Source organism: Apis mellifera, linkage group LG7 (assembly GCF_003254395.2).
Source record: "Apis mellifera strain DH4 linkage group LG7, Amel_HAv3.1, whole genome shotgun sequence".
Taxonomy (NCBI): domain Eukaryota; kingdom Metazoa; phylum Arthropoda; class Insecta; order Hymenoptera; family Apidae; genus Apis; species Apis mellifera.
This window is the reverse complement of record NC_037644.1, coordinates 10,388,088-10,405,478: the sequence shown is the minus strand read 5'-3', so window position 1 is coordinate 10,405,478 and position 17,391 is coordinate 10,388,088. Positions and strand designations below refer to the sequence as shown.

General features: G+C 39.4%; 1 protein-coding gene and 1 long non-coding RNA gene across 2 annotated transcripts in view; one reads left to right on the top strand and one right to left on the bottom strand.

Moving 5' to 3' along the window:
• The window catches only part of LOC107964726, an 88,103-nt gene extending 79,339 nt beyond the window's left edge, over positions 1-8,764 (top strand). The window contains exon 3 of the long non-coding RNA XR_001703667.2: positions 8,298-8,764. This is a non-coding gene — a long non-coding RNA (uncharacterized LOC107964726). The remainder of the gene's footprint in view (positions 1-8,297) is intronic.
• LOC725329 (UPF0489 protein C5orf22 homolog) overlaps positions 1-17,391 on the bottom strand; it is a 788,097-nt gene that overhangs the window by 41,987 nt on the left and 728,719 nt on the right. The gene's annotated exons all lie outside the window — the stretch shown is intronic.

Genomic DNA, 17,391 nt, shown 5'->3' with positions numbered 1-17,391 from the left:
AAAAAGATACGCGTATATCTCATCTTATATGCTGACTGATAGTTTCTTTGAGAGATTAATATAATGAGATTTGTTTTGTAAAATAATTGTAAATATTTGATAATTTCCTAGGGCGGGATAATTTGAATAATTACACGTTTAAGGGAGGCGAGCTGTCGCGTTACGATACCTATGTGACGTAGTTGATTGTCAGGTTGCCTAACCCTAGGAGTGAACATTATGTATATTAGAATCGACTCACCCTTTAACCCCTTCATCACAGAATGTCTGGTTGCTCAATCTTAGGCGCATATGGATATATATATATTCTGTCTTTCAAAATTTTTTACATTTTATTCTACTTTCATTCTCAGTGATCAATGTAATATAATATTTTATTAAAGAATATTCGAGCAAATGATATTTTAATTATATTAATTATTTAAGATATATATCGAAAATAGAAAATTTAATTTAATTAATCCGAAATAAAATTATTCAAATATTGAAAAAAAAAATATATTTTACGAATGGATATTTTTTTTTCTGCTTTCGAAGAATTATATATCCAGGGTTGAAATCCAGGGAGGAAAGGGAAGTTGAAGGAACGCATTAGTACCGTTCAGGACCGAGTGGGTCGCTGGCTTCGAAAAAAAAAGTTACCCCTTAAGAAAGAATTCTGCCGCATCGATACGATGCGGAGGGTCGAAAAGGGTGAGCTGTTTTATCGACCCCAAACTTCCGTCATGCTAGTGTCATTTACAAATTCACCACTAGATCGGTCTGACGTGTCAACAGAGTTTTCAGAATTATCATCCCTCTACAACAATAGGCACACTTTTTAATTCTCTTTAAACATTTTATGACACTTTTTTATTGGAAAAGAATTGTAATATGAATTTAGAGAATAATTATCCCATCTTGATTACTATAATGTTTTTAGATACACGCATCTTTCTGCATAGAGATAATTAATTAAATCTTAGGGAAGGTCATCAAGTAGTTACTCTTGCTGTGTCAAGTTTAAGGATGAGAGATTGAATTTTAATAGGCACAAAAAAGATTTTCTTTTATCCCATTATTGAAAAATATCCAAATCCAAAACATCTATTAATCAATTTAAAAAAAAAAAATATAAAAATCATCAAATCCTTATATATTCAATTAAATCTAGAAATAGAAATTTCAATACGATACGACACGAATCACGAATTCAACACGCTGTGAACAAACGAAGAAACATGGATTTAACTGGAGATTAAACTCGACTTTGGAACTCGAATTTTTTGGACTCGAGACATTCATCCATCGGACGCGAATTTTACTATTACGGGATTTAAACAGGCGACTCGTGGAATGCAATATCCCGCGGATAATAACTCTTGTTTTATTTCGCACGGCCCACTCCTGTTTACGACTATTATAAAATACGTATAGATACACCAACACGCGCGTGTACAACTCGTTCACGCTCTCTCCCTCCCTCTCTTTCTCTCTCCACGTGTCCATTCGCCCCGCGGATGTATCGCCGCGGGGGCAGAAATATCTCGAGCGTGTAATAAAGCACGGAGAAAAATGTCGAAACTCGAAACCGAGACGAAGCGCGGAGCTGCATAATGTACGAGTATCATACGTCACAATCAACTGCACGCGGCGCCAAACGCTTATTTCTCGCGATGGCGCTGCCACGCTATGAAATTACACCAACTTGACTTACGTTCGGGAACGACACCGGCCGAGCCCTTCCCTCCCCCCGATTCTCTCTAAAATCTCTCTGACGCGGCCTCCCCGTGGAAAAAAGAAAAAAAAATAATTTTCTCGTATATTTAATGCGCTGTATTTACGTCCATCGCAGATCCCGGCCACGATACCCTGTTCCCCGTGGTAATCAGCATTTCCCCAAGGGGGTTAACGAGATATAAAAAGGGGAGGGCCGTTGTTACTCGCGCACAACAACGGATTTTTCTATTCCACGCGCCTCTCGATTAATCTCGCGTTTATGCTCGAATAATTGTCTGTCGAGAAACAATTTTGAATTACTTCTTCTTCTTCTTCTATTTCGTCAACTCTCAACATTCGTAAAATAATACACATCGTCCACTTCCAAATATTGTTATTACTCGATCAACGATATCCAGAAACAAATATATAAACAAGCATTAATAAAATTCAAGCAACAATAAGATTTACTCGTTAAAAACCTTCGAAACAATGCTATTCACCCGACTAACAAAAATCGGCGGATAATCGGTGGAGCAAATCCCCCTATCTGGCCGATATCCATCGAAAATACATATGATACCATATGCTAATAACTCACGCATGGCTCGCCCCGTAGAAAAAAGAGAAGGAGAGAGAGAGAAGGAAGAAAAAGGAGGCACGGGGTGGTTAAGGCGGTAACCGCAGCGTATTGTGCTCGCGAGGACGGGTCGGTACAAAGGCGGTGGGATTCCGCATTGTGGCCGCGCGTTTGCAACGACGTTAGAGCGAACGAGAGAGGGAGAGAGAGAGGTCGCTTTAAGGCCGGACAAAGGGTTTTTAAACGGTGCGAGGAACGAGACGGAAGCCAGATAGGGTTCGGATGGGCGCGAGAAGGGCGCCACGAACGCGATATGTACCTGCGATGCTGCTGTCCGATCGAATCAATGGACGGCTCGTTTCACAGGATATTCGACGATATACAAAAGCAAACTCGCCGGTACACGAAACGAGCCGCAAAGTCGGAGGCAGCCGGGGATCGGTTTTCTTGTTTACCTTGGCATCGGCTGTGCACGCGGCCGCCATGTTGAGCCGCCACGCCAACGATACTCGTGGAATTTTTTAGTCGCCGGGGAAAATGTTACGAGATGGTGTCGCTTAGATTTTGCAAACACTCCACGTATTCTTACCCCCGGTGATCTCGTTCACGTAATAAAATTTTGAAAAATTTAAAGTTAACGTGACGTGAACGACGTTAAGTGTAAAAATTATCATCAGTGATCATGGATTATTTTCGAGCCTGATCCATTAACTGACTACTCTCGTAGTTCTTAGTTTGATTAATTGTTATTAAAAATAATCGTTTCTCAATGATTTCTAATAAATGACGTTTTTGTCAAATTAAAATCGTGCTCTCGGAATGGAATTACGAAAAGAACGATGAAAAAAAAAAGGTATTGCAGAATATCGCGCGATAAATAACACTGGGGAAACGGTGAAAATCGGTGAACAGATTTTTCCAATTTTTGAAGATGCTTTTAACCATCGAAGAGTTTTGTTACCCGGAAAAAGCCACCAATAAAAGTGAAAACGACAGAGGCTTCGGTATTTTGAAAACACATATTTCATACCTACCGTGATAGCAGTATTTTCGTGACGAAAAAAATGGAAAACGAAAAAAGGAAAAAAAATAGAGAGCGAGCGAGAGAGAGAGAGAGAGAGAAAAGGAAACTCGATTGATCGGTAAAACAAGCGGCGAACAAACAGGGTCAGTGGAATAGGAATGGCCATTGGCTTTGAGCTACGAGTTTGCCGATTGATCGACATCGACCCCCCCCCCCCCCAAACCCATCAATTGGTCGAATTCGTCCCCCTATGGCGTACCACGGGGTGGACGCATTTCGATTTCCACCCCCTGCGTGCGAGGGTGCGTTTGTCATCAAACGGCTCGGCCATGCTTGAAATTTCGTGCGATACAACCGTGGAATATCGATATTCCCTGCCACCGTTCCAGGATTCCTCAAGGACGACATCAAAGAACGTTATTCGCCAACGGATTACATCCATACGGTTGTGCGTGCACGTTACAATCTTCCTCTGAAAAAAAGGAAAAAAAAACACCGCCGTCGATCCTAACACACCATCATCCACGTATCGTTTCGATCACCGACCGGTTCCGCTTTTATCAATTTTACCATAGACGGTCGCTCGATTTGTCGTGGGAAGAGAAGGGGTAGTTTCACAATACTGAAGGTGGAGAAGAAAAGAAGGAGAGTTGGACAAGATTTTCGACTCCGATCGAGGCCAATTTCGATCGTATCGAACTGGAAAGAAAGGAAGGAAGGAAAGACTTGAAGAGAAGAACGTTACTTTTCCAGAGATCGTGGCATTGTAAAACAAAAAAGGGAAAAAAAAAGAAAGAAAGAAAAAGAGAATTTTCCCTGTGGTGAAATTGGCCTCGACGTCACCGAGAAGAAGATAATACCATAGAGCAGCAAGCACACTCCTCCTCGAAAACCTCTTCCGCTCGCGCGAGGATCCGATGCTGGCGTGGCGCATCGTGATTCTGGTTTCCACCCCTCCTCCCTCTCTGTCCCACCCTCGAAGAAATAAATCTTCGGCCCGGGGCTCTACATCACCGGTTGGCAAGCAATTTGGGCCCCGACGATAACTCATACATGCATCGATAGTACCTGTTCCTTTCCTCCTCCTCCTCCTCCTCCTCCCCTCTCCTCCTCGCCTGTCTATACCGCGGCGCATCTGTGTGCGCGCGCGCGTATACGCGTAATATATTATGTATGTACGTATATAAGCGGAGGAAACCGATGGAGAGGATGCAGGACGATGATTTCGTGGCGCGATCTCTCTCGCCTTGGGTGCAAGCGAGATGGTAGGATTGGGGCGGAGGGTGGGAGCGAGCGAGACGGGAGATGTTCGTTCGCGGTTCGCGCGAAACGGGGGAAGGAACGGATGGAAGGAAAGATCACTGCCAATTTTTAGCCTCGATTTTGAATCGCGTCCAATCGATTCGGAGGAAGGGCGATGATAATTCTCTTTCGCCTCGCTCGGAAGAGAATTGTTTTCGTTGTTGCGATTATTATTGTTGATTTATATTTGTTGCAATTGCATTTTTTGTATTTTTTCATTGAATTAGCGTTTAAATTAAGGTATACTTGTTGACGATTCTTGAAAAGATTTTTTTCAGAGAAATTTTTAAAAATATTTTTAGAATTGGATGTATTTTTTTAAATGATGGAAATTTGAATTTATCCTATTGTTCGCGTGGGGAAAGGAAATAATTAAATTAATCTTGCATAAAATCTCGTTCCTTCGACCAAATAATATCGAAGGAGTCGTCGTTCCTTACGTTCAATACGCTCTCAACATCCGCAAGCGCATTTCCGGATATGGTTTGTACGTTACGTAAGCGTATCGCTCGGTTTCTTATGTAAATCCTGGCAGGGTACATAGGTAGTTTCGTACGTCTTTGCATATAATTAGAAGAGCATTGAATCGACCCCCATCGGACGTCTTTTCACCATGAAAAAGCAGGATGGGACCACGGGGGTAGGTTTCTGCCTCGCATCCGAATCACGGGGACGTCTCTCTCTCTCTCTCTCTCTCTTTTTTCCTTTCATCCTTCACAAATAAAAAGAGGTCTCCTTCGCTCGATGGAGAAAGAAAAAAAATAATAATAAAAAAAAAAAAAGAAGGGTTGAACGCTCCTTTCCTGTACCGGCAGGTACATGTCTGTGACACGATCTAGAGCATATGCATATTACCTGACAATGGGCCATCCGGAAGAGGGCAACCGAATTAGGCCAGTACCGTATCAGCCTGGCTCCAAATCTGGTTTACAAAAATAGAGTAATCTTACTTTCTTACTTCGTCGTTGATTTTTTAAATTCTCTGTGAAATTGTTTACGAAAATAATAATAAGTGTAATAATTATTCATTGAAATAATCAGAATATCTTAATAATCTTAATAATTACATAAAATTTAATATTTATTAATCCTTTATCTAATGATTTTATTTTATGCTTAAATTATGCTCAAATTATACATCAACGATACCAATTCCCAATGTTTGCTCAAGAAAAATAAAACTTTTTTTTTTCTTTTATTTCCATTTCCATAAATATTTTTATTTCTCCTTTCAAATTTCTTGAATCAAAGATACCCTATGGAGAATAATTACAGAAAAATTTCTCAATCCTTGATAAAATTTTCCAAAATTTTTTCACAAAATTTACCACAGTTTACGTTTTTTAAGAGATAGATGGAGGAGAGGTGGAAGATACGGTCCTGATACGGAGCAACCCTTTCCTCCTTGGGCCCCGTCCGCTTCCTTGAAAATCATCGGCATAAATTATGCATGCAGGTAGTCGGTATTGTGCGGCCGCTCACCTCAGCGGGGCCCGATGATAAATTATTGCACATTCAGATTTTCGGGGCTAACGAGGGTACGAAATTTGAATATCGTTCCTCGCGCTTTTCATTCTCACGTCTCTCTCTCTCTCTCTCTCTCTCTATCTTTCTCACGAACAATTCTTCTGCGCCTTTCCTCTTCTTCTCTGCCATTCTGACCTACCTGAGGCCCACAATGATTCTCTGATTTGATTTATCGAACGATTTCTCTCGTGTGAGAAGAGAACTTGCATACGTGGAGTGACTTTCTTTCCGGCATGCCTTCGATACTTGTACATCCTTTCCCATGCCGGAAGTGGAACAAATTGATGAAACTCGGGGATCTTAATCGCCTTATATTTTAACCGTGTTGTTCTGCCTGTGTTGTATTTGAATTATTACATGTGCAGGTTGTATAAAATACTGTACTTGTTTTGTTAATAAAAGTAATGTAATTTCATTTTATTTGTGAGAAATAGTTTAATGATATGATTATCTGTGTATAATTACATGAATAGTAACGGAATTATCGATATCAAGGATAGTAAACTAATTTATTCATAAATGTAAATAATCATAAAAGTATAAAACAGTAAGTAACTTTAATATTACAAAAGAAAATAAATTGAAATTTTTTAAAAAGATTTTACTAGTAAAGTAATAATTATTGCAATTCCAAATAAATGTGAAAGTGAAGCATTGAACAATTCAAATCGTGAACCGAATATAATAAATTCGAATTAGAGACACGTGGCAAATTTTCATTCAAGAAAAAGGAAATTAAAGATAGCTTTATGCTTATATAATCGTACGACTCCAAAATATTAAATATAATTAATTCTTATATCACGAGCGTTTCATTTTGTTAATGAAAAATTTTATCAACGAAATGTCGCGCGGATTTCAAAACAATAACAAAAATTAATAAATTAATAAATTACGTGGTCAATCCGCGAGGAATCCGTTTCGAACCGCCCTACAAAACTACACCCTTATAAACAATCGAGGGCCGGCTCGGTGGAGGGGTGAGCGTGCATGATGGCCGCCAATTCGAGCCCATTGCCCCTATCACGAGTGAAAATAATAATGAGCTTCCTCCTTTGAGCCCGCCATTCGGTATTTTTTCCGTCATGGGGCACCTCGAAAGTCAGAGAAGGAAACGTGGCCAAACAGAAAGAAGAAGAAGAAGAAGAAGAAAGAAAAAAATAACTACGAGTAGGGTTAAAGAGGAAGAGAGAAGGTTCGTTAGAGAGGAGAGAAAGAGAACGGAAGAGGAAGAACCCCACGCGAGTGATTTGCATACACGGCCAGCCGGCTGCGCGATGCGAGTTAGTTTTATCGACGAGGGGTTAAGTCGAGTCGTCTCTCCGCTTTAATGAAGTGCCGTTTCAACGTGCGAGTTTTTTTTTTTTTGGTCTTCCTTTTTTCTTTTTTATCGTGCACGGGGTTTACAAAAAAAAAAAAGACACCCTTTGTGGTACGCGCACGAGGGATGTAGACGGGGTTGTTGGCATGATGCGAATTTTTTTGGAGTTGTTGCGTCACGTCGATGTGATCACTGGTGATGTTCTGTGATGATGTGTTAACCGTTTCGTGCGATAAAATTTGTGTAACGAAAACAGAAAAGGGGGGAAAAAAGAATCGAAGAAAATTGAAGAAAACCGACGAGTTACTGTTCTTTTATTATTTTCCTTAATACTGTCGTTTTCAATGTGATATTTTTGTGACAAAGATTTAAGATATTATATTACACGTGGATTTTAAAAAAAGTGATTACACACTGAAATGAAATTGTAAAATGTTTCGGTGCAACTTTAATACATGAATTTATCGCTAAGAACTTTTATTTTAATGAAATGCGTGCATATACTAAATTTCGACAAGGCATAACACTATAAATTTAAATCAGGATATATAAATATATATCTTCCATTCACCAATCCTCGTTTTTTTTTTTTTTCACAAAAATTGGGTCACCGTCTTTCACGGACGAACGTGCATTTATTTCCTCGCAAATTATTGATCGCCGAAAACAAGCGTTCCCTCTCGCAAATACGAGTAAGAAACTGGGCCACGAGTATTCTCTTATTTTCCCACCTCTTTTAACCATGAATTTCATTTACATGGAAGAAGACAAAGAACGCTCGATTTCGCGAGTGAAATTTTCTTTTCCAACGTTCGAAAATTTATATATATTTCTCGTTTTTGCAGAACGAACGTATTTGTCGATCGAAACACTTCACCATTCCCCTTCTTCGAAACCGAGGGCGTCGTGGAACAAAATTACGGAAAAATGACGACACACGACGAACGTTCCTCCTCCGCTCGAGGATGCTCGACTCGCGGGATCGCGAGTGGCACGAAAGCACTTAACGGCGTTTTATTAATTACTGGTACGAGTTAAACGAAGGAGAATCTAGCCTGGATGGAGGCGAGAAGCAGCGGCCATCTTGACGCCTGCGTGGAGAGGCGCCGCGGTGCTCTCTTGGGGCGTCGTGTCACGGGGGCGGAAAGGGGATGTGCTCTGCGTGGAGAGGCCGATTCGAAGGGAAAAGTATTGACTGCGAGAAAAAGAAAAGCGACAAATTTTGATCCACGATCGTTCAACCAAATTTCTCCATCTCCCTCCCTCCCTTCTTAATTTTCAAAAAAATAAAAGTTATACAGAAAGATTCGTATATTAGAGTTTCAACGAGCAGTAATATTTTAATTTTTCGAAAAGTTTGAATTTAAATCGTGAGAAATAAAATTTTCTTTAATGATAATCTTAATTACTCGTAACAAACGTGTTCTATCATTTCGTTGGGACAAGACAGAAGAGCAGAAGAGAGCACAAAAGAAGGACAAAACCACGCTAGCTAGGTTTATGTATCTCTATAACGCGGAGAGGAGAGCGATGGAATCGCGAAAACAAGAATATCTTTTTCCGTGGAATTTGATTGGGGCGTCGAAAGGGCTTCCACGCGCATTTTCCCCGAATATATTTCACGTGCACATGTAAATATTATATTATAAAAGCGGGACCGTGTGCGCGTGTATATTCGTCCAACGAAGAATATATATATATATATGTATATACATAGGCAGATGGGACGCAGACGCCGGCGTCGCGACGTTCGACGGTACAGTTCCCGTCGGACGGTCCTTCGAGATGGTAGGATTCGGTCCCGGATCCACTCTCAGTCCTTTCTACGCCTTCGCCTCGACACATCGTTCCATCCTCTCCTCTTTTCTTCTCAAATCAAATCACCCAAGATCTTCACTATAGCAATATTCGTGAATATTCAGTGGATTATAATAATATATCGCGACATATTCATCATATGACTCATCTCCATTTCATTCAATTAAAAATTTCTTAAAAATTCATTGCGGACTCGATCCTTCATATTGACAATCTTAACAATAATATAGTGAAGTGAAGTTTCTTTCTCTTCTCTTCTTCTTTGTCTTAATCGTTGTTTCGAGATTCATTAATTTTTAAAAATCCTCTATGTTTAATATATGTATACATTTGTAAATAAAATTGGTGAAAACGGTTCAAATATATTTATATCGAAAGAGAGAGAGAGAGAGAGACGTCGATGTTTTGTTTTCGTTGTTCATACGACACGCAGAGTCAGTCTCCGAGGGAAGGCAACAGCTGATTGTTTCCCTCTCGCGCTGTACGCGTCGACCACCATCCCTCGAATTAATTACGTCACGGCCGCCACCTCTCCGCGAGCAACTCTCCCGCCTCTTAATCATCCACCCTCCCTCCCACCCTCTCCACCACCGCCGCTCATTCATTTCCACTTTCTCTTTCAGTTACTACGCCCGCATCGCACTCTCGCCTCTGTTATTTACCCCCTCCGTTTCCGACGATATACCGACGGTGTTCCGAAAATCAAACGGTGTTCTTTCGTTTCGCGTACGAATTCGACTCGACGAGGAAAGGAAGAAAAGACGACTGGAAGGATCGAGACGAGTAAGTGATAGAAGAATTATGGTAAGTGTTTTTAAATGAAATTCTTTTTCCTTTTAATGTTGTATCGTGTATTCACATTGCGTTTTGGACACGTGGAAAATTTTGTTTTTTGGGAAGAAAAGATTTCTCGAAAAGATGAAATCGAAAGTTAAAATCGATGTTGTTCGGCGAGACGAACGTATTGGAATATTTATTTACGATGTTTATGGGACGCGAGGCTAAACGGTTATACCTTTGCGCGAGTAATAAATACGATTTTCTTCGACGGGGGGGGGGGGGCGGAGTCGAAGGGCCGAGCACGGAAAATTGATAAACGCATTACGAGCCGAGTCGAGGCGGAAACGGAATCTTTAATTTAGAAAGTGGAATATTCCGTGGGGAAACTAGTCGACGGTCGCGATCGCGATCTAAACTGGATCATTCACTTTGCCATTTCACTTCATCCGTTTTCTCCCATCCGATTTTTTTAATCAACCAGACAATTTCTTAATATCAAACGGTTTAACGGTCGACGAAGTTTCTTCTTCTTTTTTTTTTTACGCGGAAATTTCAATTATTCCGAATAAAATCGATCGCGAGATTGGAGTTTTTAATATCAAACGTTCGATCGGAATGGATTATTTTTAAGAAATGTTGCTCACACGTATTATTCACACGAGAAAAAATTCTTTTCCTTTCTCTTCTCGATCGTACTCTCGTATGATACGATTCTCTTACTACCTTCTCACTCTCTCGCCCTTTTTTGGTCCTGCTGGATCGAGATTTCGTGTTAAACTGACACGTTTCCGATGACAAGAAATCCACGAGGCCGTTTTGTCGGGTGTCGGGGACAGAGGGTGGGGAGGAAGACACCGGTTGCACTCATCAAACCCCCTCTCTCGCTACCCTCTTTAACCCTTTAACCCCCCTTCCTCCTCCCCCTCTACCTTCCCATTGTACTTTATGCATGTGTAATTACGAAAGGGAAGTAAGTACAGTATACCACAGCGCTATATCGCAATTTCTTCTTCTTCGATTCTTATATATTTCCCTTTTCTCTCAGAAGATCTTTTTAATAAATCGTTTTGAAAATTTTAAATATATATCCATCACACATATACGATCAAATTATCATTAATTATCCATATATGCAATTGAGAAGCAATTTTCTGAGAAATTGTTTTGAAAATTCTTATTCCTTAACAAAAAATAATTTCAATATTCATTTGAATATAATTACAATTAAAAAGATATTTTAATGGAGATGGATCATTCAAAAATATAAATAAAATGGACTATTTACGATAAACAATATTTAAGAATATTTCGATTAAAAGTTTATTATTTATTTGTCATCGACGATAAAATATTTGCAATCGAATGCAGACGGATGATTTAATCAATTTCGAAAATATAAATTTTTAGGCTATTTACGATAAACAATATTTAATAATATTTCGATTAAAAGTTTATTTATCATCATGATGGATAATTTAATCTTAAACGGAGAAGCTTTTCCCGCATTTTTCGAACCAATACCTCGGGAAAAAAAGGATTTGGAAGATGAAATATTAGTTCCTTCGAATCCTACTTTTATCTTTCACGGTGTTAGGCACGCATCCACGTAGGTATCCACTCTCTCAACCCTTCTTCTTTGGCAGAAGGCGGGCGGGATTCACCCTGCGGGGCACCCCGTTGTCGTACACCCATTGTATGTACCAGCCCGAATAATGAATTATATTTTTCTTTTCCATCGGAGCATAGATTATAATATTTTTTTACTATCTATAAAAAGCAAACGGGAGAGGAAAACCGCCCGTGTCGGTTGGCGCACCCTTCCCTCGCCCTCCGTCTCCGAGCGGGACACACTCGACGGGTTTGAAAAAAGGGTTGAAATGAGAAAGGGGGGAGGGGAAGGTATGGCACATAAATAATCAGAGCGACTCTCCTCTACATCTACCTGGGTTTGCATACACGTTAACTAACTAAAACCAGGCTGGCGGCGAGCAGACAGTCGGGAAGGCAGAGGAGACGTGCACTCGGCCCACGACATATGCAGTGGGTTGACCCTATCTGTGTTTAATGACCCGCTGATATACGCCGCTCTTTTCCGCTCACGCTTCTTCGCCTTTCCTTTTTGTTCACCCTCTTCGATCGTTGCCCGCCATGTTCCTGTCGAGAACTAAAATTGGAGATTTTAAAGTGTTTGGAAAATTTTTTGAAGCGTCTCCAGGATCCAGTTTGTTGTTAAACCTTTACTTTCCAGCCAAGTTCGAATCCTTTTCTTTTCTTTTTTCTTTTTTTTTTGAAGAAACAAGATTTATTCTCGTACTTTGCATTGTAATAACTTTTCAAATTTTGCATAAACACACAAATATTATTATTCACATAATATAATTTTAATTCGTAAATCCTATTAATTGGAAATCTATGAATTCAATTTTGATTTCGATTCACATAATATAATTTTAATTCGTAAATCCTATTAATTGGAAATCTATGAATTCAATTTTGATTTCGATTCACATAATATAATTTTAATTCGTAAATCCTATTAATTGGAAATCTATGAATTCAATTTTGATTTCGATTCACATAATATAATTTTAATTCGTAAATCCTATTAATTGGAAATCTATGAATTCAATTTTGATTTCGATTCACATAATACAATTTTAATTCGTAAATCCTATTAATTGGAAATCTATGAATTCAATTTTGATTTCGATTCACATAATATAATTTTAATTCGTAAATCCTATTAATTGGAAATCTATGAATTCAATTTTGATTTCGATTCACATAATATAATTTTAATTCGTAAATCTTATTAATTGGAAATCTATGAATTCAATTTTGATTTCGATTCACATAATATAATTTTAATTCGTAAATCCTTAATTAATTGGAAATCTATGAATTTAATTTTGATTTCGATTCGTAGAAAAATTTCATTCTCATTTCATCAGGTAGTATTCGTAGTTAGCAATTTCACGGAGATTAATTACATTTGTATAACAGAAATTTTCATCGAATCGCCGCGATAATTCGAATTTACCGCGTCAAATAAAGGCGCGTCCGCAACGAGGAGAATCCTTCGTCCGAGTCGAACGATTGGAATCGCGAAGGGTGAGGAATCGGGGCGTTATCCCGTGCATTAGAGATAAAACGAGGATAAAAGGTGAAATCTTTTTTGGTAAACGGCATCCTGGCTTGTATCCCGTTCCACACATGGTGCCGCCAACCCCTTTTGCCGTGTATTCTCCGTCTGTAGCAAGGTCCCGAGCAATGTTTTAGATCTTATCCCCGAAATTATACGTCTGTCTGGCTGTCTGCTACCACTCCAACCCTCAGGACGTTGGCACGCGGTATCAAACGCTAATCGCATGCCACGACGGCCCTCCCTCCCTCCCTCCCTCTCCTTCCTTCCAATCTGCTCTCCTTTCTTCCGCCCTGTCTGGCCCCCCACTTCCCGCAGGATAACGGGCCCTCACGGAAAAACGCGAAGCTTTTCTTCCACAGATTTCGAACAAACAAGGAATTCCCTTCCCTCGCGTTTCTTATATATTTCGATCTTGAAATTTAAGCTTAAGTTTAAGGGATCAGTTTTCAAGCATCTTTTTCGACTGTATATATTTGAAAATAATATTTCGATACTTTAAAGTTTAAATTAATATTTCGATAGTTTAAAGGATTGTTAATTACAATCATTTGATGATAATGAAATCACAGAGAATTGCAAGGAAACGAGGAATATTTTCATGTTGCAGTGTGTTTCTAGCTGTTTATAGATCGATAAGCACAGTTTAAAATACGAAATTTATGTGATTATCAATTAATATAGTAAATATTGAAATGACTTTTTCGAAATAATATCGTAGGATCGAATAATTATTTAATTCAATTCAGTTTCTCGGTTTGTTTTCACCAAATACGAGAGACGAGAATACGGCGGGACGCGTTAAAGTCGCGGTTTCGCCACGTCACTTTGCACTTTCATTCAGTAATTTCGCGTTAACAGAGGAGTGGTAGGAGCGGATTAGCGAGAAGGAGACAAGGAGCGTGCGCAAGCGCGGCCATCGCGCAGGACTCTCACCCCTAACCTCTCTCGTCCTGCGTTATTATGCAACAAGTTGCTTTACTCACCCTCTCCTCCTCTTTCTTTCGCCCCGGTCGCTCGCAGTTATTAAGGGCGTCGTTTTCATTGGGCAACGTTCCAAACAAACGCGCGGATATTTAATGCCATCCTTAAAGGCGATGCTTGATTATTCGAGATAATTCTTCGAGCGAATCTGTTTTACGGGAGAAATCTTTCTAAAATTTTTTTTTACTTTGATCCTGTAATCGATGCTAATGTATCTCGAAACATTATAATATTAGAAATCAATATTAAAAATAATAATAAACTCTTTTTTTCTTATGAAAGAAAGAATTATAGTTTCTCTGAAGAAGCATAGATAAAATGTTTGGTAGAAATAAAAAAAAAAAATTGTTTCTTATAAATTCTTTTTTTTGGATTTCTGCCAATCAAATAGTTTCCACCATCAACTCAACTCATTTTCTTCTTCATTTTATTCCTCTTTATAACCTTTGCATACAAACGTCACACTTACTCAATATTTCCATATATCTTATCTTCATAAAATTACTAAAATATTGCCTACTCGAATATATAATTGAATCTAAAATCTAAAATCCAACAGCAACTGTTCTCACATCTCAAAAATCGTTTGATACGTTTAAATAAATTTCGCGCATCGCGTGAAATTCGTCGATAACATTCTTGCAGGGGTAAAGAAAGAAAAAAAGAAAGAAAAAGAAAAAAATCCGCGTTGTCAGAACAGAAATACGTTTCGAGCCGGTTTCAAGATTACACGTACGATATTTTCATATTGTGAGAAATGTCTAAGAAAAACCCAACCCGGACAAAGAAGAGAGGGAAGGGAGGAAGGGAAAGGGACAGCGAGATTCCTGAAGTAACGTATTCGAGTCGCAATAACGAGGACGCCCATTTGAATATCCCGCCTTCCTCGCATTTTATTCTTCCTCTCCACGGGTTTTTCTTCCCTTTCTTTTCTTCCTTTTTTCTTTTTTCGTCCGCTTCCTTCATACATTTCGTCGTTTGCTTCCGATACCCACGCAACGCGGCTGCTAACGCGCGCTTGTTCATGCGTGACAGCGATACGCACGTGCACGGAATTGTTAGCACGGAACCAGTAAAATTAGAGATCGTAAATTTCTTTTGGACGTCATGGAATTACGGTTTCCCACTTCTGATATTCCCGTTGATAACGTTTACACAATGTTTCGGTAACGTTTAAGTAAATCTGAATTGGAAATTATTTTAATTTATCATTCAATATATATTATCGATATCGACAATAATATTTGGACGGATATTTGGAAATTTCCCAGTAATACGAATTCTTTTTTTACAGATGAAACTGTATGTCGTTGTAAACAGTACCCTGATCTCTCGAAAGATTCTCGAGCCATTTGCGCGAACTCGAAATCGCACGGTCGATTGAAAAAGCAGAAAGGAATGTTTGCTGATTTATGGGCAGGGCCGAACGTTCCAACCACCCTTTCAACAAAGGTCAAGGTGGATCCTCGAGGAACGAAGGGTTAATCGTATGCGTTTTTTCACGTTGCCTCCTCTTTTTCGCGCCTGATATTGCGTTATTTCAGCATGCCTGAGCACCGTGACGCGCGTGTAACGTCGCAATAAATCGCGATTATCGATGTCCTATTCGACTCTTTTATTCGATTTCACCGCGTCCATATGCAGATAGGAGCCGAGTTATATGGACCGTGAAAGCGGGAAAAGGCACGGCTGCGTTGGCAATGGAATGAAAAAAAGGAAAACGAAAGAGAGAGAGAGGAAAGGGGAATGGAAAAAAAAAAAAAGAGCGGAACGTATTCGCGTAAAGTGACATTTTTCGAAGCCGCAACGTGTTTCCACAGAGTTAGCGGATCTCCCGCTCGAAAAATGCTGGGGTTAGCTACCTGACTGTTGAAGTGGCGCAAATATTTGACGCTCGCCGAGTGCATCCTTTTTATGTACCTCGTACAACGTTGCATGCACGGACATTGCTTCGTTTGTTTAAGCGCAAACGATTAAACGTCAATTCGAAGCGTTTCCAACTGTTTTATTCGCTAATTTCGACGGTGTTGATTAACGAACAATTCCTGAATCTTTATAATTTATAACTGGATATTTTCCAAGAAATGAATAGTGGATGAAAACTATGTAATTAAAACTATAATTCCGACGATGAATTGAATGGAAAACTTCTCTTCCAATCAATCGAGATATCAGAGAGAAAGGATCTTATAAATATTTATATTCCTTCTCCTTCTCATTTTTCAAATTCGAACTACCATTTACCGAATTCTTACGAATCTATAGTGCCACATTATGAATCATTTTACATACACACTTCATGATATAAGCTACACACAAACATGCACACAAATCACGTTCATCGATACCTTCGTAAATTAAATCTAATGTAATTTATTCGACATCCTACGTGTACCATTTCTCGAATAACTTTTCACATTGATATCCCTATCTCTCGATCAACGGATCTCGTTACGAAAATGGCGCGGCCAGATTATAACCGCGGATCTTTAATGATCGTACACATTTCGCCTCGAAGCTATACTCTTCCACAGCTCTTCTTCTTCTACACAGATATATCGCATACGTTGTTCAATTTCAACGTCTCGCTTCAATTCAACCGACGGATTTTCCACCGTTACTCGTGCTGCCTATTCCACCTCCGCTCTTTTCTTTTTTCTTTTTTTTTTTACATCCTTTCGGTCTGTTCAGTCAGTCAGGTTCAGGGACGCGCGCATCGAACTTTGTGCGGCAAGACAAATTGGAAATATCTTGCGCCACGAAATATATATATATATATAGGCAACGGTTCGACTCGAATATATATGTATATATATTATATGTGTGTGTGTATAGACGGGGCGACAACGGTATATCCGGTCGTGCCGGCTCGTTATTAAATATCCGCCCTCTTGGCGCACCGGCGTCCTAGGAACCGGTTACCAAATGGCTCGTGGTGTTGCTTCTGTTACGTTGCCGATAACGAACCTCGAAATTGCCGTACCACTTTCCGCGATGAATTGATTCCTCGTGCACTCGTGGATCAATTTCGCTTTCTTTCGCGTGTTTTCTTCTTTTTATCGTTCCTTCTCCTTTTCCTTCTCCCTTCTTTTTTATCGTTCTTCTTCTCTCTCTCTCTTGGATGATATCAATTTTGTCAATTGTTCATTCTTCAATTTTCAATATTTTTAAAAATTATCAGAAGAATTATTTGTATTTATATCTTGCGACGAGTA